Source organism: Pinus tabuliformis, chromosome 5_2 (assembly GCF_031772625.1).
Source record: "Pinus tabuliformis cultivar Carrire ecotype Pingquan chromosome 5_2, CPIR1, whole genome shotgun sequence".
NCBI classification, from domain to species: domain Eukaryota; kingdom Viridiplantae; phylum Streptophyta; class Pinopsida; order Pinales; family Pinaceae; genus Pinus; species Pinus tabuliformis.
Genome location: NC_142306.1, coordinates 859,884,107 through 859,906,441, shown reverse-complemented (window position 1 = coordinate 859,906,441; position 22,335 = coordinate 859,884,107).

Below are 22,335 nucleotides of genomic sequence, written 5' to 3'. Positions count from 1 at the left end.
TGTTTATTTCGTGGTAGAATCTTAGTGAGCAGATCAGTAGGGTTCCTATCTGTATGGATCTTTTCCAATGTTATTCTTCCTTCAACACATGTCGGATCCAATGGTACCTTAAATCAATGTGCTTGGTTTTTGAATGAAATGCTGGGTTATTCGCCAAGTGAATGGCACTCTGACTATCACAATATAACACATACTTGTCCTGCTTTATTCCTATCTCTCCTAGGAATCGTTGCATCCACAACATCTCTTTACGAGCATCTGTTACAGCTATGTACTTTGCTTCTGTTGTAGAGAGGGCTACTATTTTTTGTAGCCTTGACACCCAAGATACTGCTGCACCTACAAATGTATACAAATAACCTGTAATGGATTTTCTGGTATCCATATCTCCAGCCATATCCGCATCTGTAAATATTTCAAGCACCATCTCATCATGACCAAAACGTAAACAATAATGACTAGTACCCTTAGGATACCTCAAAATCCATTTTACTACTTGCTAATGTTGTTTGCCTGGATTGGCAAGCAACCTACTCACTACTCCCAATGAATATGCAATGTTTGTTCGTATGCATACCATGGCATACATCAAACTGCCAACTGCGGAAGCATAAGGAATCTTTCTCATCTCTTCTTTCTCCTTGTCATCACTAGGACATAATTCAGTACTCAGATTGAAGTGGGCTGCACAGGGTGTACCAACTGTCTTGGCATCATTCATATTAAACCTGTTAAGTACCTTCTTGATATATTTTTCTTGTTTTAGCCACAACCTTTTGTTTTTCCTATCACGCATAATCCGCATGCCCAATATCTGTTGTGCTGGTCCCAAATCCTTCATTGCAAATTTTCTACCCAAATCTTTCTTCAACCTATTGATTTTATTCTTATCATGCCCAACAATCAACATGTCATCCACATATAACAATAATATGATATACTTTCCTTGATCATACCTCTTGATAGACACAATGGTCAGCTTCCAACCTCTGAAAACCATGTTCCAACAAGAATGAATCAAATTTCTTGTACCATTGTCAAGGTGCCTATTTCAACCCATAGAGACTCTTCTTCAACCTACAAACAAGGCCTTGTTTGCCTTTTTCTATGAAGCCTTCTGGCTGCTCCATATAAATTTCTTCCTCCAACTCACCATGAAGGAATGCAATTTTTACATCTAACTCTTTACATTCTAGGTCTAAAGCAGCAACTAGACCAAGAATGACTCTAATGGACGACATTTTAACAACAGGTGAGAAAATTTCAGTGAAGTCAATACCTTTTTTTTGGGCAAAACCTTTCACCACCAGCCTTGCTTTATACCTCTCCTTCTTTTCGTCACCTTCATGCTTAATCCTGTACACCCATTTGTTTTGTAGAGCCTTTCTACCTTTTGGGAGGTTTACCAACTCCCAAGTTTTATAATTTTGCAAAGAGTTCATTTCTTCTTCCATTGCTTTCTTCCATTCTTTACCATGCTCGACTTTACAAGCTTCTTGAAAACAATTAGGTTCACCTTCATCAGTCAACAAAATATAGTTTGAAGGAGGATACCTTTGTGAAGGCTTATGAGGCCTAGAAGATCTGCGAACCAACTGTGGTGGTGCATTATCAGGTTGAATCTCCTGTAAACGTTCCTGCAAGATTCCTTCTTCTTGTTGTTCATCATTTTCCACTTGTTGTTCTTCATGCTCCTGAATTTGCTGTTCATTTTCTTATATTGGTGGTATGTTTTCCTGCTGCTCTTCAAACCTGTTAATAACCTTCTTGACCTCCACCTCATCTACAGTCCTCTTGAACATTTCTGACTCATTAAATATAACATCCCTGCTTCTAATAATTTTATGTTTGACTAGATCTCATAGACAATAACCAAAATCTTCATCCGCATATCCCAAAAAAATGCATTTCATAGATTTATCATCTAGCTTAGTTCTATTTTATTTGGGAATATGTAGGAATGCTTCACATCCAAAGATTTTCAAGTGAGAATAATTCAAATTCTTACGAGTCCAAACTTCTTCAGGGATATCACCATCCAAGGTTTTAGTTGGAGATCTATTTATGAGGTAGCAAGCGGTCCTGACTGCTTCAGCCCAAAAACTCTTCTCCAAATCGAAATTGGACAACATACTTCACACTTTTTCCATAATGGTGCGATTCATCGTTTCTGCGACACCATTCTGTTGAGAAGTACGAAGCATAATCTTCTCATGCTTTACACCAAACCTGTTACAATATTCTTTAAATGCATTTGAGCACTATTCTCCACCATTATCTGTTCTTAAACACTTCAGCAATTTGTTAGTCTCTCTTTCAACAACAGCATGGAATTTTTGAAATATTCCAAACACTTCACTTTTATTTTTCATAGGATATGCCCAAACCTTCCTGGATGCATCATCTATAAATGTTACAAAATATGGTGCTTCTCCTAATGATTTGATGTTAACAGGCCCAAACACATCTGAGTGTATCAATTCTAACACATTTTTCTTTCTGTCATGGCCACCTCTAAGGAATGAAACCCTTCTTTGTCTACAATATATACAATGCTCACAAAGATCAAGATTGTAGGATTTCAAACCTGGCAATAAATTTTTACAAACAAGGATTTTTAAGCCGTTTTTGCTCATGTGACCCAAATGCTTATGCCACAGATCTGCAGAATTTCCTTCTTTTGTGATAGCAGCCAAACCTAATTTTCCTATCAGTGTCTTCAATGTGTATAATGTTCTTGTCTTGGGTCCTTTGGCCATGACCAATGCTCCTTTGCTAATTTTCCATCCTCCCTTTCCAAAGTTTTTTGAATAGCCTTCATCATCCAGTCATGCCATAGAGATTAAACTCATGTGCATTTCTAGTACATGCTTGACCTATTTCAACAATATATCTTTTCCATCTTTCATCTTGATCTGGACATCTCCCACTCCAACAATACTGCAAACTTGATTATTCCCCAAATGCACTCTACCATAATCACTAGAATTATATGAAACAAAACTATCTTTGCATGGGGTTACATGGTGAGATGCCCCAGGGTCAAGGATCCAATCAAAGCTACTTTAGATGTATATATACATGCATTCTCTACTAAAACAGTAAACAACACATCACTATCTATGGCTACAGTAGTCATCTCACCTTCATTTGTGCTGGATGACTTGTGATTTGTACTAGAGAGTCTTTGATCCTTTTGTCCTTTCTTCTAGAATTGACATTCTTTCTTCATGTGCCTGGGTTTGCCATAATGAAAGCAAATGATTCTGCCTCTCCTTGATTTTGATCGGCCTCTCAATCTTGATCACCCTTTCCAGCCTAGATCCATTCTCCTACCATGATCAGCTAGAGCTAGAGCCTCTCCTCCCTGGATTTTCGCAATTGACTTGCATCGTAGCTCCTCATTCATTAAACTGCTATTGACATCATCAAACTTCAGGGTCCTTGTAGTTGCTGAAGTGCTCATAGCTACAATTAAATTTTCTCAACTGTCTGGCATAAAACACATCAGTAATATGGTTCTAATTTCATCATCTAAAATGATTTTAACAGAGGCAAGTTGATTAGTAATAATATTAAATGCATTCAAGTGTTCAGCAAGTGAAACACCCTCCTTCATTTTGAGATTATAAAGCTTCTTCATCAAGAACACTTTGTTTGATGTTGTGTTCTTCTCATATAGATCATGGAGCTTTTTCCATAATCCTTCAGCCGTCTTTTCTCCGAACACATTGAAATGCACATTCTTTGCTAAATATTGGCGGATTGTTGCAATCGTCTTTCTATCTAGCTTATTCCACTCTTCATTTGTCATCGATGATGGTTTCTTTGTTGTGCCCTCAATCGGCAAATACTGATCCTTTAAAATCAGTATATCCTCTATCTATGATTTCCATAGGGCAAAATTAGCGCCACTTAACCTCTCCATATCTATAACTGTTGTCTCCACTTTCAATCAAATTCACGCCCCAAAAGACAAAAAACTCCACTTAAAAATAAAACTTTAATTATTACTCTTTAAAATTTAGTAATAATGACCTTCCTCTTAAAATACCCTTTTCAAAATTCCTACTCCTTTTAAATTATATATGTTTCATAATAAATATAAAAACATATATAATGTTTTAACCTTTTCACATTTCGCACATACATATGTTGGTTTGAGGAAAAACTTGAGGTATACGTGATGTAAAAAGAAAACTCACGAACACCAAGTTTCAACTCCAAACTCCACGGTTTCAAACTCCAACAACACGTTTCAACATAGATCCACGACCTTGTTTTTCTTGCAGCTACTGCCTTTTAGTTCAGCGTTCCTCAGCTATTTCCTGGAGAGATCCTTCAACAGCTCTAGGGGTAACAACCAACATTTTAACGAACGCTGCCAAAGTAAGGTGATGGCACTAAGGTGCTTGCACAGTGGATATTCGATACCAGTTGTTAGATCAGAGCATACATAACACACACAACAGATTTATACTCAGAGGCTTAGACGGTAATAGCAAAGAATAATTTTAGAGACACACAAATGGAGAAACAACAAGATTACTCAGTGAGAAACAGTAGAATAGATAAAACAATCACATAGAAATCACTTTGCATTACGTAACAGGCTTGGGCTTTGGCTTGCAATCCTTGACCAGAGAAATTACAAATTTATAGAGACAGAAGAAGGATCTAGAATCTTATATGTGATTCAAATGGAGATTTAGAATGATCTGAAAACTAATGGCAGTGTTAAGATCTAAAAGGATCAAGAAACTAATAGCTATGTAGAAATCTAGAAACTAAATGAATTTAGCTTCACACTTAACCTCTGTTCCTTGAAGAGATGCCCTCTACAACTCGACTGAAAGAGCCTTGGCTATTGTTTTAAGCATAGAGGCAATGCACTCGTTGAGATTGCGCATATCCTCTAATAAATCATCCTTCAGTCTATTGACTCCTGAATAAATAATTACTAATATTTGTCAAAACACACATGGGTTGAATAAATAAATATTAAGCTCCAAGCAATTACATGTTTTCTATTAGATTTTCTGCAACTCTAGCGTAATCAACATTCGATGCGGTGATGTTTCCTCCACCTGCGAGAAAAGCCCATTACCCATTACTCAAAAGGATCTCTGCGTATCCATCGGAGAACTGTGAACAATCGATGTAAGGAGATGACAACTCAAAGTCGATTCAATCACGGGATAATAGCTATCGCTGAAAATGAAACTGTCCCGGAAAATCAATTCAAATTCGAAAGTCAAATCACTGAATGAGGCGGGTTGACGATTTGTGTTGGGCGTAACAATGACGGATTGTAGAAAATGTACACAATTAATTAGCCACGTCAGGAGCCATCGCCAGGCAGCCCGAAACAAATTCTCCAACTGACCATTGCCCCTACCGTTTTCCATCATCCAGAATAGATTCTTTCCCGGTGGGTAGATAATCCTGGCAATTCTTCCATCTGGATAGACTACTTTTATGAAAAATTCCTTCCCAATAGTTGAAGTAGGTCTCTGTCGGCCACCCAAATCCTCGCAGAGTAAAGGTAGACTCGAAATGGAAAGCATAGGAAAGCCTAAGTAGTCGTATCAGATTCCAAGTTGTCAGAAGATATAGGGTTGTGAGGAAGCTAGGAGTTTGAATGTAGCCTGACAGATTTCTGAAAAATTCTCTCCCAATAGTTGAAGTAGATCTCTGTCCGCCATCCAAATGCTCCCAGAGTAAAGGCAGGCTTGAAATGGAAAGCATAAGAAAGTCTAAGTAGTCGTATCAGATCCCAAGTTGTCAGAGTAAAGGCAGATTCGAAATGGAAAGCATAGGAAAGCCTAAGTAGTCGTATCAGATCCCAAGTTGTCAGAAGATAGTCCCTTGCATCTTCGGCTCCAGAGGTAGTTTCATGAAAGAGGAAATCAGATCAGATCTATTTGACATCCCAAAGCAAGTGTTGGGATGTTAATTCCAACTGCAGGCTGCAAACACCGTGCAGGCAGACGTGGGCAGCCGACTCAGCAGGCTCGTACAGCGCTTGAAACCGCTCAGCAAAACCGCCTTTCAATCTCGGACCGCCTCCCAGCGTAAAGTTGTTTCCGTACTCTCGAGCCCGATACAATATGGTGCAGACGCGTGGCCCTCCCCATACGTAAGCAAGTCTGATATTCTCGGGACTTAAAGTTCGGCAGCAAACTGGCTCCCGATGTAGGAATTTACAGGGTAAGATCCTCAGAAAGAACACCAAAAGGACACCGCTCACAATCAGATCTCAAATCAATACACCAATATTTTTGACGTGGTTAAAACCCTCAAAGTGCAAGGAGGGAAACAGTCCACGGCCTGTCCCAACGTGGGTACTACAGGCAATTTATTAATCAAAGAATGAAAATTTACATAAGCTTCTCTCATGCACGGATTACCCGAACAATGACCCTCCATGCGCTTTAAATAGAACTCATGGACCAATCGGGTGTCAAGCCACGGATCAAGTGTCGGTAATACCGAGGTGAGAGTGAACCGTCGGATCACTACATATCGTGACCGTCGGATTGTAAGTTACGAAATGTAAAACGGTAAAGAAACACACTTTACCTAAATCTAACCTAACTCTATACTAGACCAAGTTGGACTTAACTATATCCTATGTGTCGGAATATCCTAACATCCCCCCTTAAGAACAACTTGGGATAGGATTGAAGGATTTACAAATATGACACAATAGGATAAGGAAGGAGGCACTAGAGCCTATCCCCCCTTAGTGACAACTTCCTGAACTCCAAGCATATATCGAAGTTTAGTGAACTTCACCTCTGTGAGAGCCTTTGTGAAGATGTCTGCAACCTGATCATCTGTTGGACAATATTGCACTTCAAGAACATGGTCATGAATGAGCTTTCTGATGAAGTGCATGTGTAGTTCAATGTGTTTACTGCGCTGATTCTGGACTGGATCTTTGCATAGTTGAATGGCACTTTGATTATCACACCAAAGTGTGGTTGGATGCTGCTGCTCAAAGACAACTCTGATAGGATCTGACGAAGCCACAAGGCTTCCTTACTAGCTTCCACGGCACCACGATACTCTACTTCTGCTGATGAAAGAGAAATGGCAGCCTGTTTCTTACAAGCCCATGTAATAGGTCCTGAACCAAGAGTGAAGACATAACCGGCAGTAGACTTCCGATCATCAGGGTCACCAGCCCAATCAGAATCAGTGAAACCAACTAACAGAGGAGCTGCTTTGGCACTGTAATGAATCCCAAACTGTATTGTACCTCGAACATAACGAAGTATTCTTTTAGCTGCTTTCCAATGACTTTCGCAGGGGTTTTTCATAAAACGAGCAACAAGGCCAACAACAAAGGAAAGATCAGGACGAGTATGGGTTAAATACAAGAGTTTTCCGACAAGTTAACGGTATAAGGTAGCATCAACTTCAGGAGAAGTACAAGAGACTGAAAGTTTGACTCCAGACTGAAAGGGAGAAGGGGCTGGCTTACAGTCTTCCATGTGAAAATGACGAAGAATATCACAAGCATACTTGGACTGGGAAAGGAAAATACCCTCCTGGGATTGCAAGACTTGAAGACCGAGAAAATAGTGTAAGTGTCCTAAGTCTGTCATTTCAAATTTCTTTTTAAGGCTGGACTTCACATGGTTTATAAGGTTGGGATCACTACCAGTAAGAATAAGATCATCAACATAAAGAACAAGGATGATAAGAGAGTTGCCCACTTTCTTGGTGTAGACAGTATTGTCAGAATGACACCTAGAAAAGCCAGATTCTAAAAGAAAGCTATCCATTTTGGCATACCAAGCCCGAGGAGCTTGCTTGAGGCCATAAAGGGATTTCTTAAGTCGACAAACAAGGCTGGAGTCTGTTTGTATGAAGCCAATGGGTTGTTCCATATAGATTTCTTCCTGCAAGTCCCCATGCAAGAAGGCAGATTTAACATCCATCTGATGGACTTCCCATTTTAAAGAGGCAGCAAGGGAAAGAACAAGGCGGATAGAGTTCATTTTGGCAACAGGGGAGAAGGTTTCAGTGTAGTCAATGCCTTCAACCTGTGAAAAGCCCTTAGCAACGAGACGAGCTTTATGTTTATCAACTTTCCCATCTGGTCCATACTTGGTTCTGTAAACCCATTTACATCTAACAAGTTTGCGTCCCTTTGGTAGAGGAACAAGATCCCATGTATCATTTGTCATCAATGAATGATATTCTTCATTCATAGCTACTTCCCAATGTGGATGGCCTGAAGCTTCTGCAAAAGTGTCAGGATCATGATTTACTGGAGCTTGAGCCAGTAAAGAAGAGGCTCTTTCAAACTGAGAACGTGTACGTCGCTGATCTGTAGGATCACCGGCAAGATCACCTGCTGCATCCCGAGTAGCACGGACCCATCTTGGAAGTTGAGGATCCTGAGAAGGTGGGGGAGGATTATCATCCTCGCTTTCATCATCTGAAGAAGAAATGTTTTCAAAAGTAGAAGAGATAGGAAGAGGTGGCACATCCGCCGGACTAGGCTCGCAGGCCGATTTATTTTCATCAAACTTTACATCTCTTCTAATGATAACATTTTTGGACTTAAATGGAATAAGTCTATAACCTTTTACATCTTCAGAATATCCAACAAAAGTACATTTCTCACTCTTAGGTTCTAAAGCTTTATGCTTTTCATCTGGAATATGGGCCCATGCTTCACTTCCAAACACACGAAAGTGACTTACATCTGGTTTAATGGAACTCCAAGCTTCTTCTGGAGTGATATTCTCTAGAACCTTAGTAGGAGTGCGATTGATTATATAATTTGCACAATTAATTGCTTCGGCCCAAAAACTAAGACTGAGTCCTTTAGATTGCAGCATACAATTAGCCATTTCCTTTAAGGTGCGATTTTTCCTTTCAGCTACACCATTTTGTTGTGGAGTGTATGGAACAGTATGTTGCATTTGAATTCCATTTTCGGTGCAAAAGTTGATGAATGTGTTTTTAACATATTCTCCACCATTATCAGTTCTTAGCTTAAGAATTTGATGTCCAGATTTTTTTCAACAAAGGCTTTGAAGGCCAAAAAGGTGTTAAATACTTCGCTCTTGAGTTTTAAGAAGTATACCCAAGTGCGTCTGGAGAAATCATCAATGAAAGTTAAGAAGTACTTGCAGCCAGAGAATGAAGCAACAGGAAGAGGACCACATAAATCACTGTGCACAAGCTGTAAAGGGGCTGAGGCGTGCCAAGAGGCACGTTTGTCAAAACTGTCCCGATGATGTTTTCCGAGTACACATCCGGAACAAACACCATCTCTGCAAGATACCATAGGAAGACCTGTCACCATATTTTCTTTACATAGATGCTGAAGGGAGCGATAGTTTAAGTGACCAAATCGCTCATGCCAAAGTTTTCTCACTTCATCATTATGAGCAACAAATACTGAGGGAAGATTTGATGACCCAAAGTTGTGAAACTTATACAACCTTTTGGAATCATCAGCAAGACCAGTAGCTAGAATCTGTTTAGGATCTTTTAGATCCTTGATTACAACATCATGAGGTGAAAATTCAACAATTTTACCTTCACCTGAATGAGTTATCTGATAGACAGATAGAAGGTTGCAGGATAAGGTTGGAACACATAATACATCATTAAACTGACCATTGTCTAGATGAACAGTTCCAGTCCCTACAACATTAAGAGATCTATCATCACCAACATATATATTTTTGGTGTTACAATCATTTAAAGAAGAAAACATGGCTTGGTTTTTGGCCATGTGACAAGAGGCTCCAGAATCAATGAGCCACTCATGAGAATGAGAAGAAGAAGAAGATACATTTAATGCATAACCAGACTGAGATGATTGACAATGACATGCAGAAAGTGCCATTCCGGAAGTTGAAGTTGAAGTAGGCTCCACATGGATGTTATGTTTCTTCATTGCGGCTTCCAAGGCTTCCATCTTCTTAAAGCATTTAGATTCTAAGTGGCCATCTCGATTACAAAAGTTACAATGTCTATCAGTCTTCTTCCATTTGTTTTTATTGGTCTTATCATTTTGCTGAAATGATCTTTCATTTTGAGGCTGAGATGGTTTAGGACCATTCTTTTGAGGATATGACTTCTTAGGATTCTTTGAATTTGGTTGCTGCTGGGCGGCTAACGCTTTCGTGGAAGAGTTTCCAAGATTAAGAAGACCAAGGTGTAAGAGTTTTTCTTGTTCTCTTATTAAGGAATCACAAAAGGAGTCAAAGGAAGGGGCCTTGTAGTCTTTTCCTTGACAAATGAAAGCTTCCCTTGTAGAATGGAAAGTGGAAACAAATACAGAGTAGGCTGGTCCCAACTTAGTAAGGATGGAATAAATAAGGTTACCATCTTCTTTCTTAACTTTAACACCTTCTAAGAGATATCTAAGGGTCTTGAATTTGGACAAGAAATCTTCAATGCAAGAAAAATTATTAGGATCCAAAGTAAGCAGCTCATTTTCAAGTTGATGGGCTCTAATTTCATTTTTAATCCCAAAAACTTTAGCGAGTTTTTCTAATGCTTCATGAGGAGTCTCAAGGTCTGCAATGTGGAATCTAAGATCAGGAGAAATAGACATCCCTATCAAACCACGTGCTTGATCTTGTCTATTTTCCCATTTTGCAACCTTGTCTTCATCTTTTGGTTTCTTCTCTTGGTCTGTGGCTATTCTGAAGAGACCTTTACTTCTAAGTAAATCTTCCATGTAGGCTACCCATTGGAAGTAGTTAGTGCTGTCAAGAATGACTTGGCATGGACTTTCCATTTTTTTTTAAAAACTGAAGCTGAAGATGTTGAAAGTAAGTGTTCCAATGGATAGATCTCCAAAAAATAGGCGGTTTTAAAAAAAACGGCTCTGAAAAAGGCTTCCGGATGAAGAAGTTATGGCTTTTTGAAAAAAAATTGTTGACGTTGCCGGCAAAGTGCGCGAATGAAAAAAAAATCCGCCCCCACAAAATGGAGACTTGAACCCAAGACCTCTACTCTCTTAAAATAGCTTTGAACCAATTGATCTATACAAAAAATTTGAGAGAGAGAGAGAGAGAGAGAGAGAGGGGGGGGGGCCTTGGTTTGCGTGCTTGCCTTGAGAAAGCTCTTTTTCCCTACAAAACACAAAATGCAAAACCCAACACGAATATGCAAAGAAAAACGAACCTTGCGGCTCGAAGTTAGCTTTAGCCAAAAAACTAGAAATTAAAAAAAAAATTCTCAAAGTTAGCTTTAGCCGAAAAACTAAATATTTTTCTCAATGTTTCTGATTTTCCGAGATCACACTAAGGTGCAGGGAAAAGAGCATACGCATGAGAAAAATCCTTCCTTTCTGTTTCTGATTTGCCCAGATCGCACAGACTCGCAGGGCAAAGAGCATACGCAGAAATGAAAGGTATAGATCCGGTTAAAAAAAAGGCTAAATAAACTGAGACCGAAATAAGCAGAGAGAAAATAACAGTAAACTGCAAAAAAAAAAACACTGTATACCTTCCGATCTGAAAAATGACGCAGCTAGGGCTACCGGAAACCTTTTCGCGTGAAAGGAAAGGGGTTCCTCACTGGAACAGATGCTCCGAACGCAACAGAGCAGTCCTCTCAGCCCGAAAGCAGTCACAAACAACAGATCTAGGAAACGATAGCCGCATGCAATTCTACCGGCTTCAGATTTGGATCACCAACGGACGCGGCCCTCAAATAGCTCTGATACCATGTAGGAATTTACAGGGTAAGATCCTCAGAAAGAACACCAAAAGGACACCGCTCACAACCAGATCTCAAATCAATACACCAGTATTTTTGACGTGGTTAAAACCCTCAAAGTGCAAGGAGGGAAACAGTCCACGGCCTGTCCCAACGTGGGTACTACAGGCAATTTATTAATCAAAGAATGAAAAATTACATAAGCTTCTCTCATGCACGGATTACCCGAACAATGACCCTCCATGCGCTTTAAATAGAACTCATGGACCAATCGGGTGTCAAGCCACGGATCAAGTGTCGGTAATACCGAGGTGAGAGTGAACCGTCGGATCACTACATATCGTGACCGTCGGATTGTAAGTTACAAAATGTACAACGGTAAAGAAACACACTTTACCTAACTCTAACCTAACTCTATACTAGACCAAGTTGGACTTAACTATATCCTTTGTGTCGGAATATCCTAACACCCGATATCTCTGTCCACCGTCCGATCTGATTCTTCATCCTCCGCCGTCCATTGCTCCTACCTGCGTACAAGCCTGCATTAAAAATCATGCGTGGAGTAAAATTTAAGTTTTGGGTTGACCGCTGTTAAAATAATTTAACGAATTAAATGTGCCCATAGAAGTTTTGGTAAGAAATTTAAATTTTAATGTTTTTATATGTATCGGAGGTATGGGCATATGTACACCATGTAAGTTTTCTTTAATGCGTGTTGACCATTAGAGAAATGTAGTGGCAGCGAAAACAAAAATGGTTGAAATGTTTTTTAAGTGTCGGCCATCGTAAAACGGATGTGCAGCGAAAGAAAACGAAGTATTTTTGCACAGCAGTGCATGTTAAGAAAATGGGGGAGCGCATGTATATTTTGAGTTGTTGTGTGGTTGCACATGGGAGAGAGATAGGCATAGCAGCGAAAGAGCAGGGAGCAGCATGAAATTTCTTTTATGAAGCAAGGAATTAATTTTTGCACAGCAGTGCATACAGATATATAAAAACAGGGAAGAGCGCATGTGTTTTAAGTAAGTTTTTTCATGTATTGGATTTGCATTGAAATGCAAAAGAAAAGAGCGCACAGGTATTTTTGAAATTGTGAATGTAATGTAAAAGTTTACTGAATATGTAAAAGTTTGTTTTACAACAGTATGTGTAAAATATTTTTACAGCAGAATGTGTAAAAATAGTTTTACACCAGTAAAGTAAAAAGGGGTTTTACAGCAGTAAACCCAACACAGTAAATTCTCAGGTGAAAACAGAGTTTTGTAGAATGAATTAAGTTTGGTGAATCCCTCTCAGCAAAGAGGATGAATATGTATCAGAGTTGGCTGAATGTATTTTTGGTAAATCCCTCTGAGTGAAAGAGGATGAATGTTGTTTCAGGCATTTTATATTTTAATGAATACAAGGATTTTTATGGCTGTGTAATACTCTGTTCTGAGAATTTTTATTAAAAGCTTCCCTGTGAAAAAAGATCCTGTGGCAGAAGGAAACAGAGCATTGCCTCTGTGGAGTTTATTTTGTTTGTTTTTGGGATTTTCTCAGAAAAATCCCCAACAATGGTATCAGAGCCGGTCCAGGCTCTTTGATGGTGATAGAGCAGGTTCAGGCTCTTTGAAGTGTCAAAGAAGCTGAAGGAAAGACTCTTGTTGCAGCAGCAATAAAACTTCTCCAACAGTGTGAAGTCTGAGGCAAAAGAACCCAGGTATTCCTCAAAGTTTTTTTTTTTCTATGTTGCTGTTGAAGAAACAATGAGTCATCTTAAAAACACAGTCAGGGATTTTAAAAATAGTTAAGAATGGCAAGGTCAAGGAAGAAAGTGTGCAAATCCCCTAAGGTTGTGTCTCCCTCTTCTATTAAAATAGAAGACAATCTATTTGAAAGCATTCTATTTGAGGCTTCAAAGTTTAATGGAAATTTTGATATGTGGGAAATAAAAATGAGGGTTGTCTTACAGTCTCAAGGGATTGAAATCTGGGAATCAGTGATTGATGATAACAAGAAGGATAAAGAATCCAAGGAGTACAGTGCACAAGCAGCAAAGATAATCTTGGATGGACTACCTGATTCTGTGAAGAAGAATCTAGGGAAATATTCATCAGCAAAGGATATATGGGACAGACTGCATGACCTTCATGCAAAGGGAGCACTGACCATGACCAACAGTCAAGAAGGAAATTCTAAACCCATCATAGAAGCTGAATGTGAGAAGGTTGACCTCATCAAGCTTCAAGTAAAAGAAAAGGATGAAGAGCTCGCCAAGCTTAAGAAGGAACTTGATGAAAGCAAGAGGAAACATCATGAAGAAGTCATATCCATGACAAATCAGCTGAATGAAGCAAAGAAGCAGGAAGACGCCTTGTCAAGTCAACTTGAACAAAGGCACAAGAGAGTGAACAAGCTTGTAGAAGAGATTGGACAGTACAAGGTAGAGGTCTCCTCCCTTAAGTCTGAACTACAAGAAGCCAGGAAGCAGGCATAAGGAGCTGAAAAGAAAATGGAGAGCAGTCAAGCAGAAATTTCCAAAATGAAGACATATATCATCTCTCTTAAAATAGCAGCAGCTGAAGCTACTCGTAGCAAGGAAGAAACTGAGGAACAACTTACAAAGAAGAATAATGAGTGTGAAAGATTGGAAGAAGAGATTGTTCTCCTCAAGAAAAAGGTTGAAGGGATGAACAAAATCATGAAGAGCTCTCAAGCCTTGGATGACATGCTCAGCTATCACATATCCCCATCTGATAAATCAGGACTTGGGTATGTAGGTGAACCCTCAAACAAGAATGAAAATGCTTTAAGCAAAGGAGATGTGAAGAAGGCAGAAAGAAATGGTGATGCTCCTAGTTCCAACAAAGGCAAGGAGAAAGATCAAGGTTACAATAGAAGAAATCCTACTCCAAGTAGAAAACCAGCTCCAAGAAGAAATGTAGCTGATGTCAAAGAGGCAAGATGCAATGGTTATCATCAAAGGATTTCAAGGCAGCAAGGCTTCAGAAGTGCATCAAAAAAACCTCCATCTTCCAGGTACCAAAGTTCATTTTATGGTTATTGTTACTCTTGTTCAAACTTTGGTCATATGGCAAAAGATTGTAGAGCATTTCATAGAGATAAATGTTATAGTCTCCGACAATCTCCAAGAAACAATTTTATAAAAAGAAATTATGAATTCTTATTCATGAACAATGTTGAATGCTTCAAGTGTCATAACATTGGGCATATGGCACGTGATTGTAACTTAACATGGGCTCCTATGCAAGCTAGACCCATGCAAAAGAAAAAAGTTACACTAGTATGGAGAAGGAAGGAAATACAGCCTGGAAGCTCCTTGAGCTCTCCACCTGATCTAAGTTTGTTTTGAGAAAAGTTTGCTGAAAAAAAAAGACAATGCATACATTAAGGGGGAGCCTGTAATTATTAATCATTATTGCTGAACTGTTTTAACAATCATTCTTTGATGAAGATCTTGTTATAGGGGAGAGATATGAAATTAAATCTGCCATAAAAGCAGAAAAGAAAAGTCTACAGGGCATGGAGACTGAGTGGAGGATGTATTGCAGTGCAGCAGAGCAGAAATGAAATCTTTTTTGTTGTTAATCCCTCTTAAATGTAATATGCAGCGATGATGAAAAATGTAATGTTTTTTTATCACATATGCAATGCAATGTGCACAGAAGTGCGGAGAAGAAAAAGGGGCAGCATTGAAATGTGAAGTGCAACAACGCAATAAGAAAAATGCAAAGCAAGGAGACCCGCACAGCAGTGTGAAGGCAGAACATAAAATAGGGACAGCGTGGAAACTTTTGTGTGTGGAGCACATGGATTAGAATGCACAGCAGCTTGGAAATTTTTTTTGTGGAGCACATGCATTGAAATGCATAGCAATGGAATTTTTTTTGTAATGTGAGAGAATATACTCACAGCAGAGTGAGTGTAATACACAACAGATGAAATGTTTTGTATTGGCAATGAAAACGCAAAGCAGTGAGAGGAAAATGAGAAGAGGGCAAAACACAGCAGAGCGTAAATGCCCAGTGTTTGAGAATGCAATGAAATTTTTCACATAGCAATGTGAATATGAAAAATGCAGCAGCATGAAGATTTTTTTTTTGTTAAAAAAAACGAAAACTAAATGTAATGGGCAGCAGCACATGTAAAATAAATTTTTTCTTTACAGCAGCAAATGTAAGTGCAGTGAGTGTGTTGTTTGCATCTGAAATGCAAGTGAGACACAGCAGAAGTACGATTGTAATCAATGAAGCGAAGCGCAGCAGCGTGAGGATGATTTCTTTTTATATGCAAGTAATGCAGAGTAAAGAGTTAGTGTCTGGGCACAGCAGTGTGATGAAATGAAATACACACAGTAGTGCAAATTGCAGAGGCAACGCAGCAGCGAATAAAAACTCAGGGGAGACAGACTCTATGGTTATGGGTATGGACAATAGTGCATAAGAAAAAGGCAGCAGCGTGATGGCAAGAAGGAGAAGCACAACAGTGCGAAGAAAATGAAACCAGAGCAAGAGAGATGCAGCAGCGTGAAGAAAAGTTTTCCCATTGTGAAGAAGGGAAGCACGCATAAGTGCACAAGTGAAGAATTCTCACACAGCAGTCTGAATGTGAGAAAGGGAAGGCGCAGCAACACATATGTAAGAATTTTTTTTATTAACGCATAGCAATGCAAGTGTAGATGCAGTAGCGTGGAGCAGACACAGCAGTGTGGGGTAGACGCAGCAAAGAAGATGGCACAACAGTGCAGCAGAGAATATGCAGCAGCATAAAAGAACAATGTAATGGGTATGCACAACAGTGCAATGAATGTTTTGTTTTGGAACTGCACTTGAAGCAGTCATTTGGTGAAACCCTCTGTTAAAGAGGAAGGTGCTTTTCAGCACAGTGTCATGGTGAATCCCTCAGTCAAGAGGAAGATGCTTTTCAGCATATACTAGTGAATCCCTCTGTCATGAGGAAGGTGCTCTTCAGCACAGTCTGAGGTGAATCCCTCTCTCATGAGGAAGGTGCTCTTTAGCACAATCACAGGTGAAACTTTCTATTAAGAGGAAGTCTATTTTGTTGTTTGTGGAACTGCATCAGAAGCAGTTGGCAAATCCCTCTATGTGAGGAAGATTGGTGAATCCCTTTATGTGAGGAAGTGTTTGGGTATGATTGAATGCCCAGCAGTTGAAATTAAAGGGGAGTGTTGGAATGTTAATTCCAACTGCAGGCTGCAGACACCGTGCAGGCAGACGTGGGCAGCCGTCCCAGCAGGCTCGTACAGCGCTTGAAACCGCTCAGCAAAACCGCCTTTCAATCTCGGACCGCCTCCCAGCGTAAAGTTGTTTCCGTACTCTCGAGCCCGATACAATATGGTGCAGACGCGTGGCTCTCCCCATACGTAAGCAAGTATGACATTCTCAGGACTTAAAGTTCGGCAGCAAACTCGCTCCCGATATCTCCGTCCACTGTCTGATCTGATTCTTCATCCTCCGCCGTCCATTGCTCCTACGTGCGTACAAGCCTGCATTAAAAATCATGCGTGGAGTAAAATTTAAGTTTTGGGTTGACCGCTGTTAAAATAATTTAACGAATTAAATGTGCCCGTAGAAGTTTTGGTAAGAAATTTAAATTCTAATGTTTTTATATGTATCAGAGGTATGGGCATATGTACACCATGTAAGTTTTCTTTAATGCGTGTTGACCATTAGAGAAATGTAGTGGCAGCGAAAACAAAAATGGCTGAAATGTTTTTTAAGTGTCGGCCATTGTAAAACGGATGTGCAGCGAAAGAAAACGAAGTATTTTTGCACAGCAGTGCATGTTAAGAAAATGGGGGAGCGCATGTATATTTTGAGTTGTTGTGTGGTTGCACATGGGAGAGAGATAGGCGCAGCAGTGAAAGAGCAGGGAGCAGCATGAAATTTCTTTTATGAAGCAAGGAATTAATTTTTGCACAGCAGTGCATACAGATATATAAAAACAGGGAAGAGCGCATGTGTTTTAAGTAAGTTTTTTCATGTATTGGATTTGCATTGAAATGCAAAAGAAAAGAGCGCACAGGTATTTTTGAAATTGTGAATGTAATGTAAAAATTTACTACATATGTAAAAGTTTGTTTTACAGCAGTATGTGTAAAATATTTTTACAGCAGAATGTGTAAAAATAGTTTTACACCAGTAAAGTAAAAAGGGGTTTTACAGCAGTAAACCCAACACAGTAAATTCTCAGGTGAAAACAGAGTTTTGTAGAATGAATTAAGTTTGGTGAATCCCTCTCAAGAAAGAGGATGAATATGTATCAGAATTGGCTCAATGTATTTTTGGTAAATCCCTCTGAGTGAAAGAGGAGGGTGAATGTTGTTTCAGGCATTTTATATTTTAATGAATACAAGGATTTTTATGGTTGTGTAATACTCTGTTCTAAGAATTTTTATTAAAATCTTCCCTTGCAAAAAGATCCTGTGGCAGAAGGAAACAGAGCATTGCCTTTATGGAGTTTATTTTGTTTGTTTTTGGGATTTTCTCAGAAAAATCCCCAACAGCAAGCAGCTGATGAAATACACCAAACGTCAGCTGGCCAATTAATGTTGTCCTAATGTCCATTGAGATGGTAACGCGATCTTGTTTGAATTTGGATGAACAACTGCGGTCCTAGGATCGATTATTCAAGTTGCTGGCAGATTCTCTATAATGTGTGCTTCAAAATCTTAATATCCTTCCACAGGGATTTCCAGAAATGACACCATTTGAGATTAATCCATAGCCAACAATAATAACAATTCCAACCAATGCAGTCTTTTGAGATTTCCTTATAATTGTTTGGTGGTTCCAGGCCCCAAGTGCAGAACATTTTAACACAACAGTCACCTTTTATGTGTTAAGGCCTCTTTTAGATTTCCTGCTTGCAAGATTCATGTGTGCTTTATATGATTCTACAATACTCATTGTTAGAATTAAGATTGCTATAATAATAATTTTAATAGTCTATGATCTGGAGGTAGTCAAACTCCATAAGCAAGCCTTAAAGCTGCAGATAACCTCACAATCCCCACTTACCTCAAGGATATCATATGTAAGGAAAAAATTGTCAAGAGAGAAATTACCAGTCAAAAATCCATCGCCATTCTTTGTAGCATTATGGAACCCGAGAGTGGGCATATTTCCGCCCCCACAAAATCAATTCAAAACTATGAAAGTCAGGAAGAATTCAATTTTGATAGTCCCCAGCCACTGCAACTTCATTTATCAGCTATAATGACATAACTCCAAGACAGGCATTTGAACCTGCAGCATAACTAATACAGTAAACATGTGTGTACCATCCTAACGAACTCTCCATTATCAAATCCTTCGCCACAGGGCTTGTTTTCATCTCCTTACTCCAGAAAATGTTAACCCTACTATCGGTACAAACGTCCACATTTTGCTTACACGCTATGCAAGTCTTGCTTTGGGACAAAGCTTCAAAATTTTACTTTTCTCTTAACAGTGGTGACGTTCACATCCTTGGCACCACCTTCATACAGATATCAACATAACTCTGCTCACACTGCACGCAGCTTTCTCGACTACGGAAACTAACGAAAATCTTTGTAGGAACTAACTCTGGAAAGGGTTTACGGCTTCCATTCGGCTGAAGCTCTGCGACCGTGATCGAAAACGCCTTTGAAGCTGCACAGAAGCGTGAGGAGTTGTGGGTGGTGAAGAGAAAACAATAGAACAATGAGTCGAAGCCTCCTTGTGGGTGGTGGTGGATCTTGACGGACTACCTCACCGTGAAGCTTTTGCATCCCTTGTCATGTATCTGCCAAACTTGCAGGGAGTACTGGCAGTTCCGGGATCCGTTATTCCAACAGTTACAGATCGAAAATAGGTAGTCGATCTTGTCACTCCAATCTGCGTCATTCCATATGACTGCAATTCTTGCTGATCTATTATATGAAAGATCAAATTAACATGATGGAACTGCAAATTATGATCAGAATTGCTAATTTATGCTTACCGGAGATTAGTGAAGAAAGATCTTCGATGAGGGACAACGTGAATAGGATGCAGGAAAGTAGAAATATAAAAGCAAATGGGAAGTTATCCGATGGCGATGAAGCTCCCTTTTGGCAGATGGAAACTTATGGTGGTCGTGCTGCACTGTGAGTAAGTTTTCCATCTGTACCACCATAATTATTTTGATTTGGTATTTATAATTATAAAATATATATATTTAAAATAAAATTATAAAAATATAACAAAAGAATGTTTAGAAATATTTTTATAATAGTTTTGGTAATATTAAGGTTTTAAAGTAAATTTATCATGGTAGGTTTCTGGATTCTAGGTTTTGATAATTTATGATTTTTTAATGATATAATATATATAGTAAATCAAGGTAGATCTATTTTAATTTAAGACTTATTGATTATTGAGGGGATCAAATTTGTTGAGTTGTAATTTTTTTCTTAAATTTAACATTTAAAAAAGAGTTTACACATTAAGAGATTTGGAGTTTGATAGAATCCGGAATTAAGATGAACATAGGCTAATTTAAATTAAATATAAAAAGTTAATGATTTATATTTAAAAATTGATAAATATTTTAATATTAATTTAAATTTTCAAATAATCTAAAAATTAATAAATATTAATTTAAATTATCAGATAATCTTAATTCAAGTGGTTTTAGTTAATAATTTGTTTTTTTAAAACAAGATATGTTGTCATTGATCTATTTGTGACATTTATATAATAGTTATATATGATATAATAATGGCAACAAATAATTAGAAGTTACAATTTCTCCAAAAATTTTAGTTTTGGTTATATGGAGTGGGTATGAGACTTAAATTAAAAAAATTCAACGCCTTTTCAATTTAAGTATGGGGGATTTACGCAGTGCATTATATTAGATATCATTTTTTTTTTGGGATTCAACTGCGTTAAGTAAGTCATTCAAACGTATGACCATTTCCATGAGAGGTAGTCGTAACTGACTAATTTCTCATGATTTTTGAATAGTTCACTTAGCACTCATTGCATCGGGTGATGCTCACAGGGGTGAAGAAGTGGGATTGAAACTAGTGAAATGTGGAGAACGAATCACATAGCATCAATCATCACTTCCGGGGCTTGCACCCGGTAACCAGGACTTCCCAGGAGGTCACCCATCCCAGAACTCCTCTGGCTCAAGCGCGCTTAACTGTGGAGTTTTTCCCCACAATCAAGCCCACTTAGCTTGCTACCCCATTTGCAAAACCTTAGCAAGTATTGTGCCTCATGAACCATTCAAGTAGAGATCCCTTGACTCTTTTTTAATTTAAGTATGGGGGATTTACGCAGTGCATTATATTAGATATCATTTTTTTGGGATTCAACTGCGTTAAGTAAGTCATTCAAACGTATGACCATTTCCATGAGAGGTAGTCGTAACTGACTAATTTCTCATGATTTTTGAATAGTTCACTTAGCACTCATTGCATCGGGTGATGCTCACAGGGGTGAAGAAGTGGGATTGAAACTAGTGAAATGTGGAGAACGAATCACATAGCATCAATCATCACTTCCGGGGCTTGCACCCGGTAACCAGGACTTCCCAGGAGGTCACCCATCCCAGAACTCCTCTGGCTCAAGCGCGCTTAACTGTGGAGTTTTTCCCCACAATCAAGCCCACTTAGCTTGCTACCCCATTTGCAAAACCTTAGCAAGTATTGTGCCTTTTCAATTTCAAAATGAAAACGCAATGGCATCTTCACTTGAAAATATTTTGATACTCTGTTGATTTTAAAATAAAAATGAGACATATTGTTGGAATGATAATTTAAACTGTCGTGGAGTGACAGCGACCGCAACGTTCTGTTTCTAGAAAACCTCCATTTGAGTTCCCTGTGATGCGATCAAGTCGCAGATCGCATATCACACATTTCCTTGTCAACCTTCGCTGCGTCCCTTCGATTGTCTGCGATTGCGATTTCATGATGCGATCTCATCGCATATCGAAAATCGCATGATTCAACGGTTATGGCAGCGACGGCACATCTTTTCTCTTCTGCCGATGCGATGGTGCGATATTGTGATAGGCCACGCATTAAATTCCGATAAGATATCTTCAGCCGTGTAATTAATGATATTTACTGCGGTTGGTAAATGTAGGTAAACTTTTTAATTTTATTGTTTTCTATTTTACGGAAGTATGGGCACAAGCAAAACGTATGTAAGATATTTTTGTGTTGTTCATTATATATAAAAATGCAAGGGCAGACACAGCAGTAGAGAATTAAGAAGGAGTTTTTTTTTTTTTGCAACGCACAACAGTGCTGAAACTGTAATTTTCTGAGATAGTGAAATTGGTTTCTGGAACTGAAGCGTTCCTGTTGTAATCCCTCTGAAGAGGAAGACTATTTTGTAACAGTTTTTTTTGTTATGATTAAGATCCTGTATTGAAATAGAGCGTTGTTCTCTGTGCAATTTCTTTTGTGTTTGAAATTACCAGAAATTTTCAGCATGGTATCAGATCTAGTCTAGGCATTCAGTGAGTCAAAAACAGAGTTTGTTTTTCACTGTAGGAGCTGTAAGAAGCTTATTGAGCAGATTTTCTCCAGCAGAGAAAGTTTTTTTCTTGTTTTTAATTGTGCAGTCAATATTTCTTCTTTAC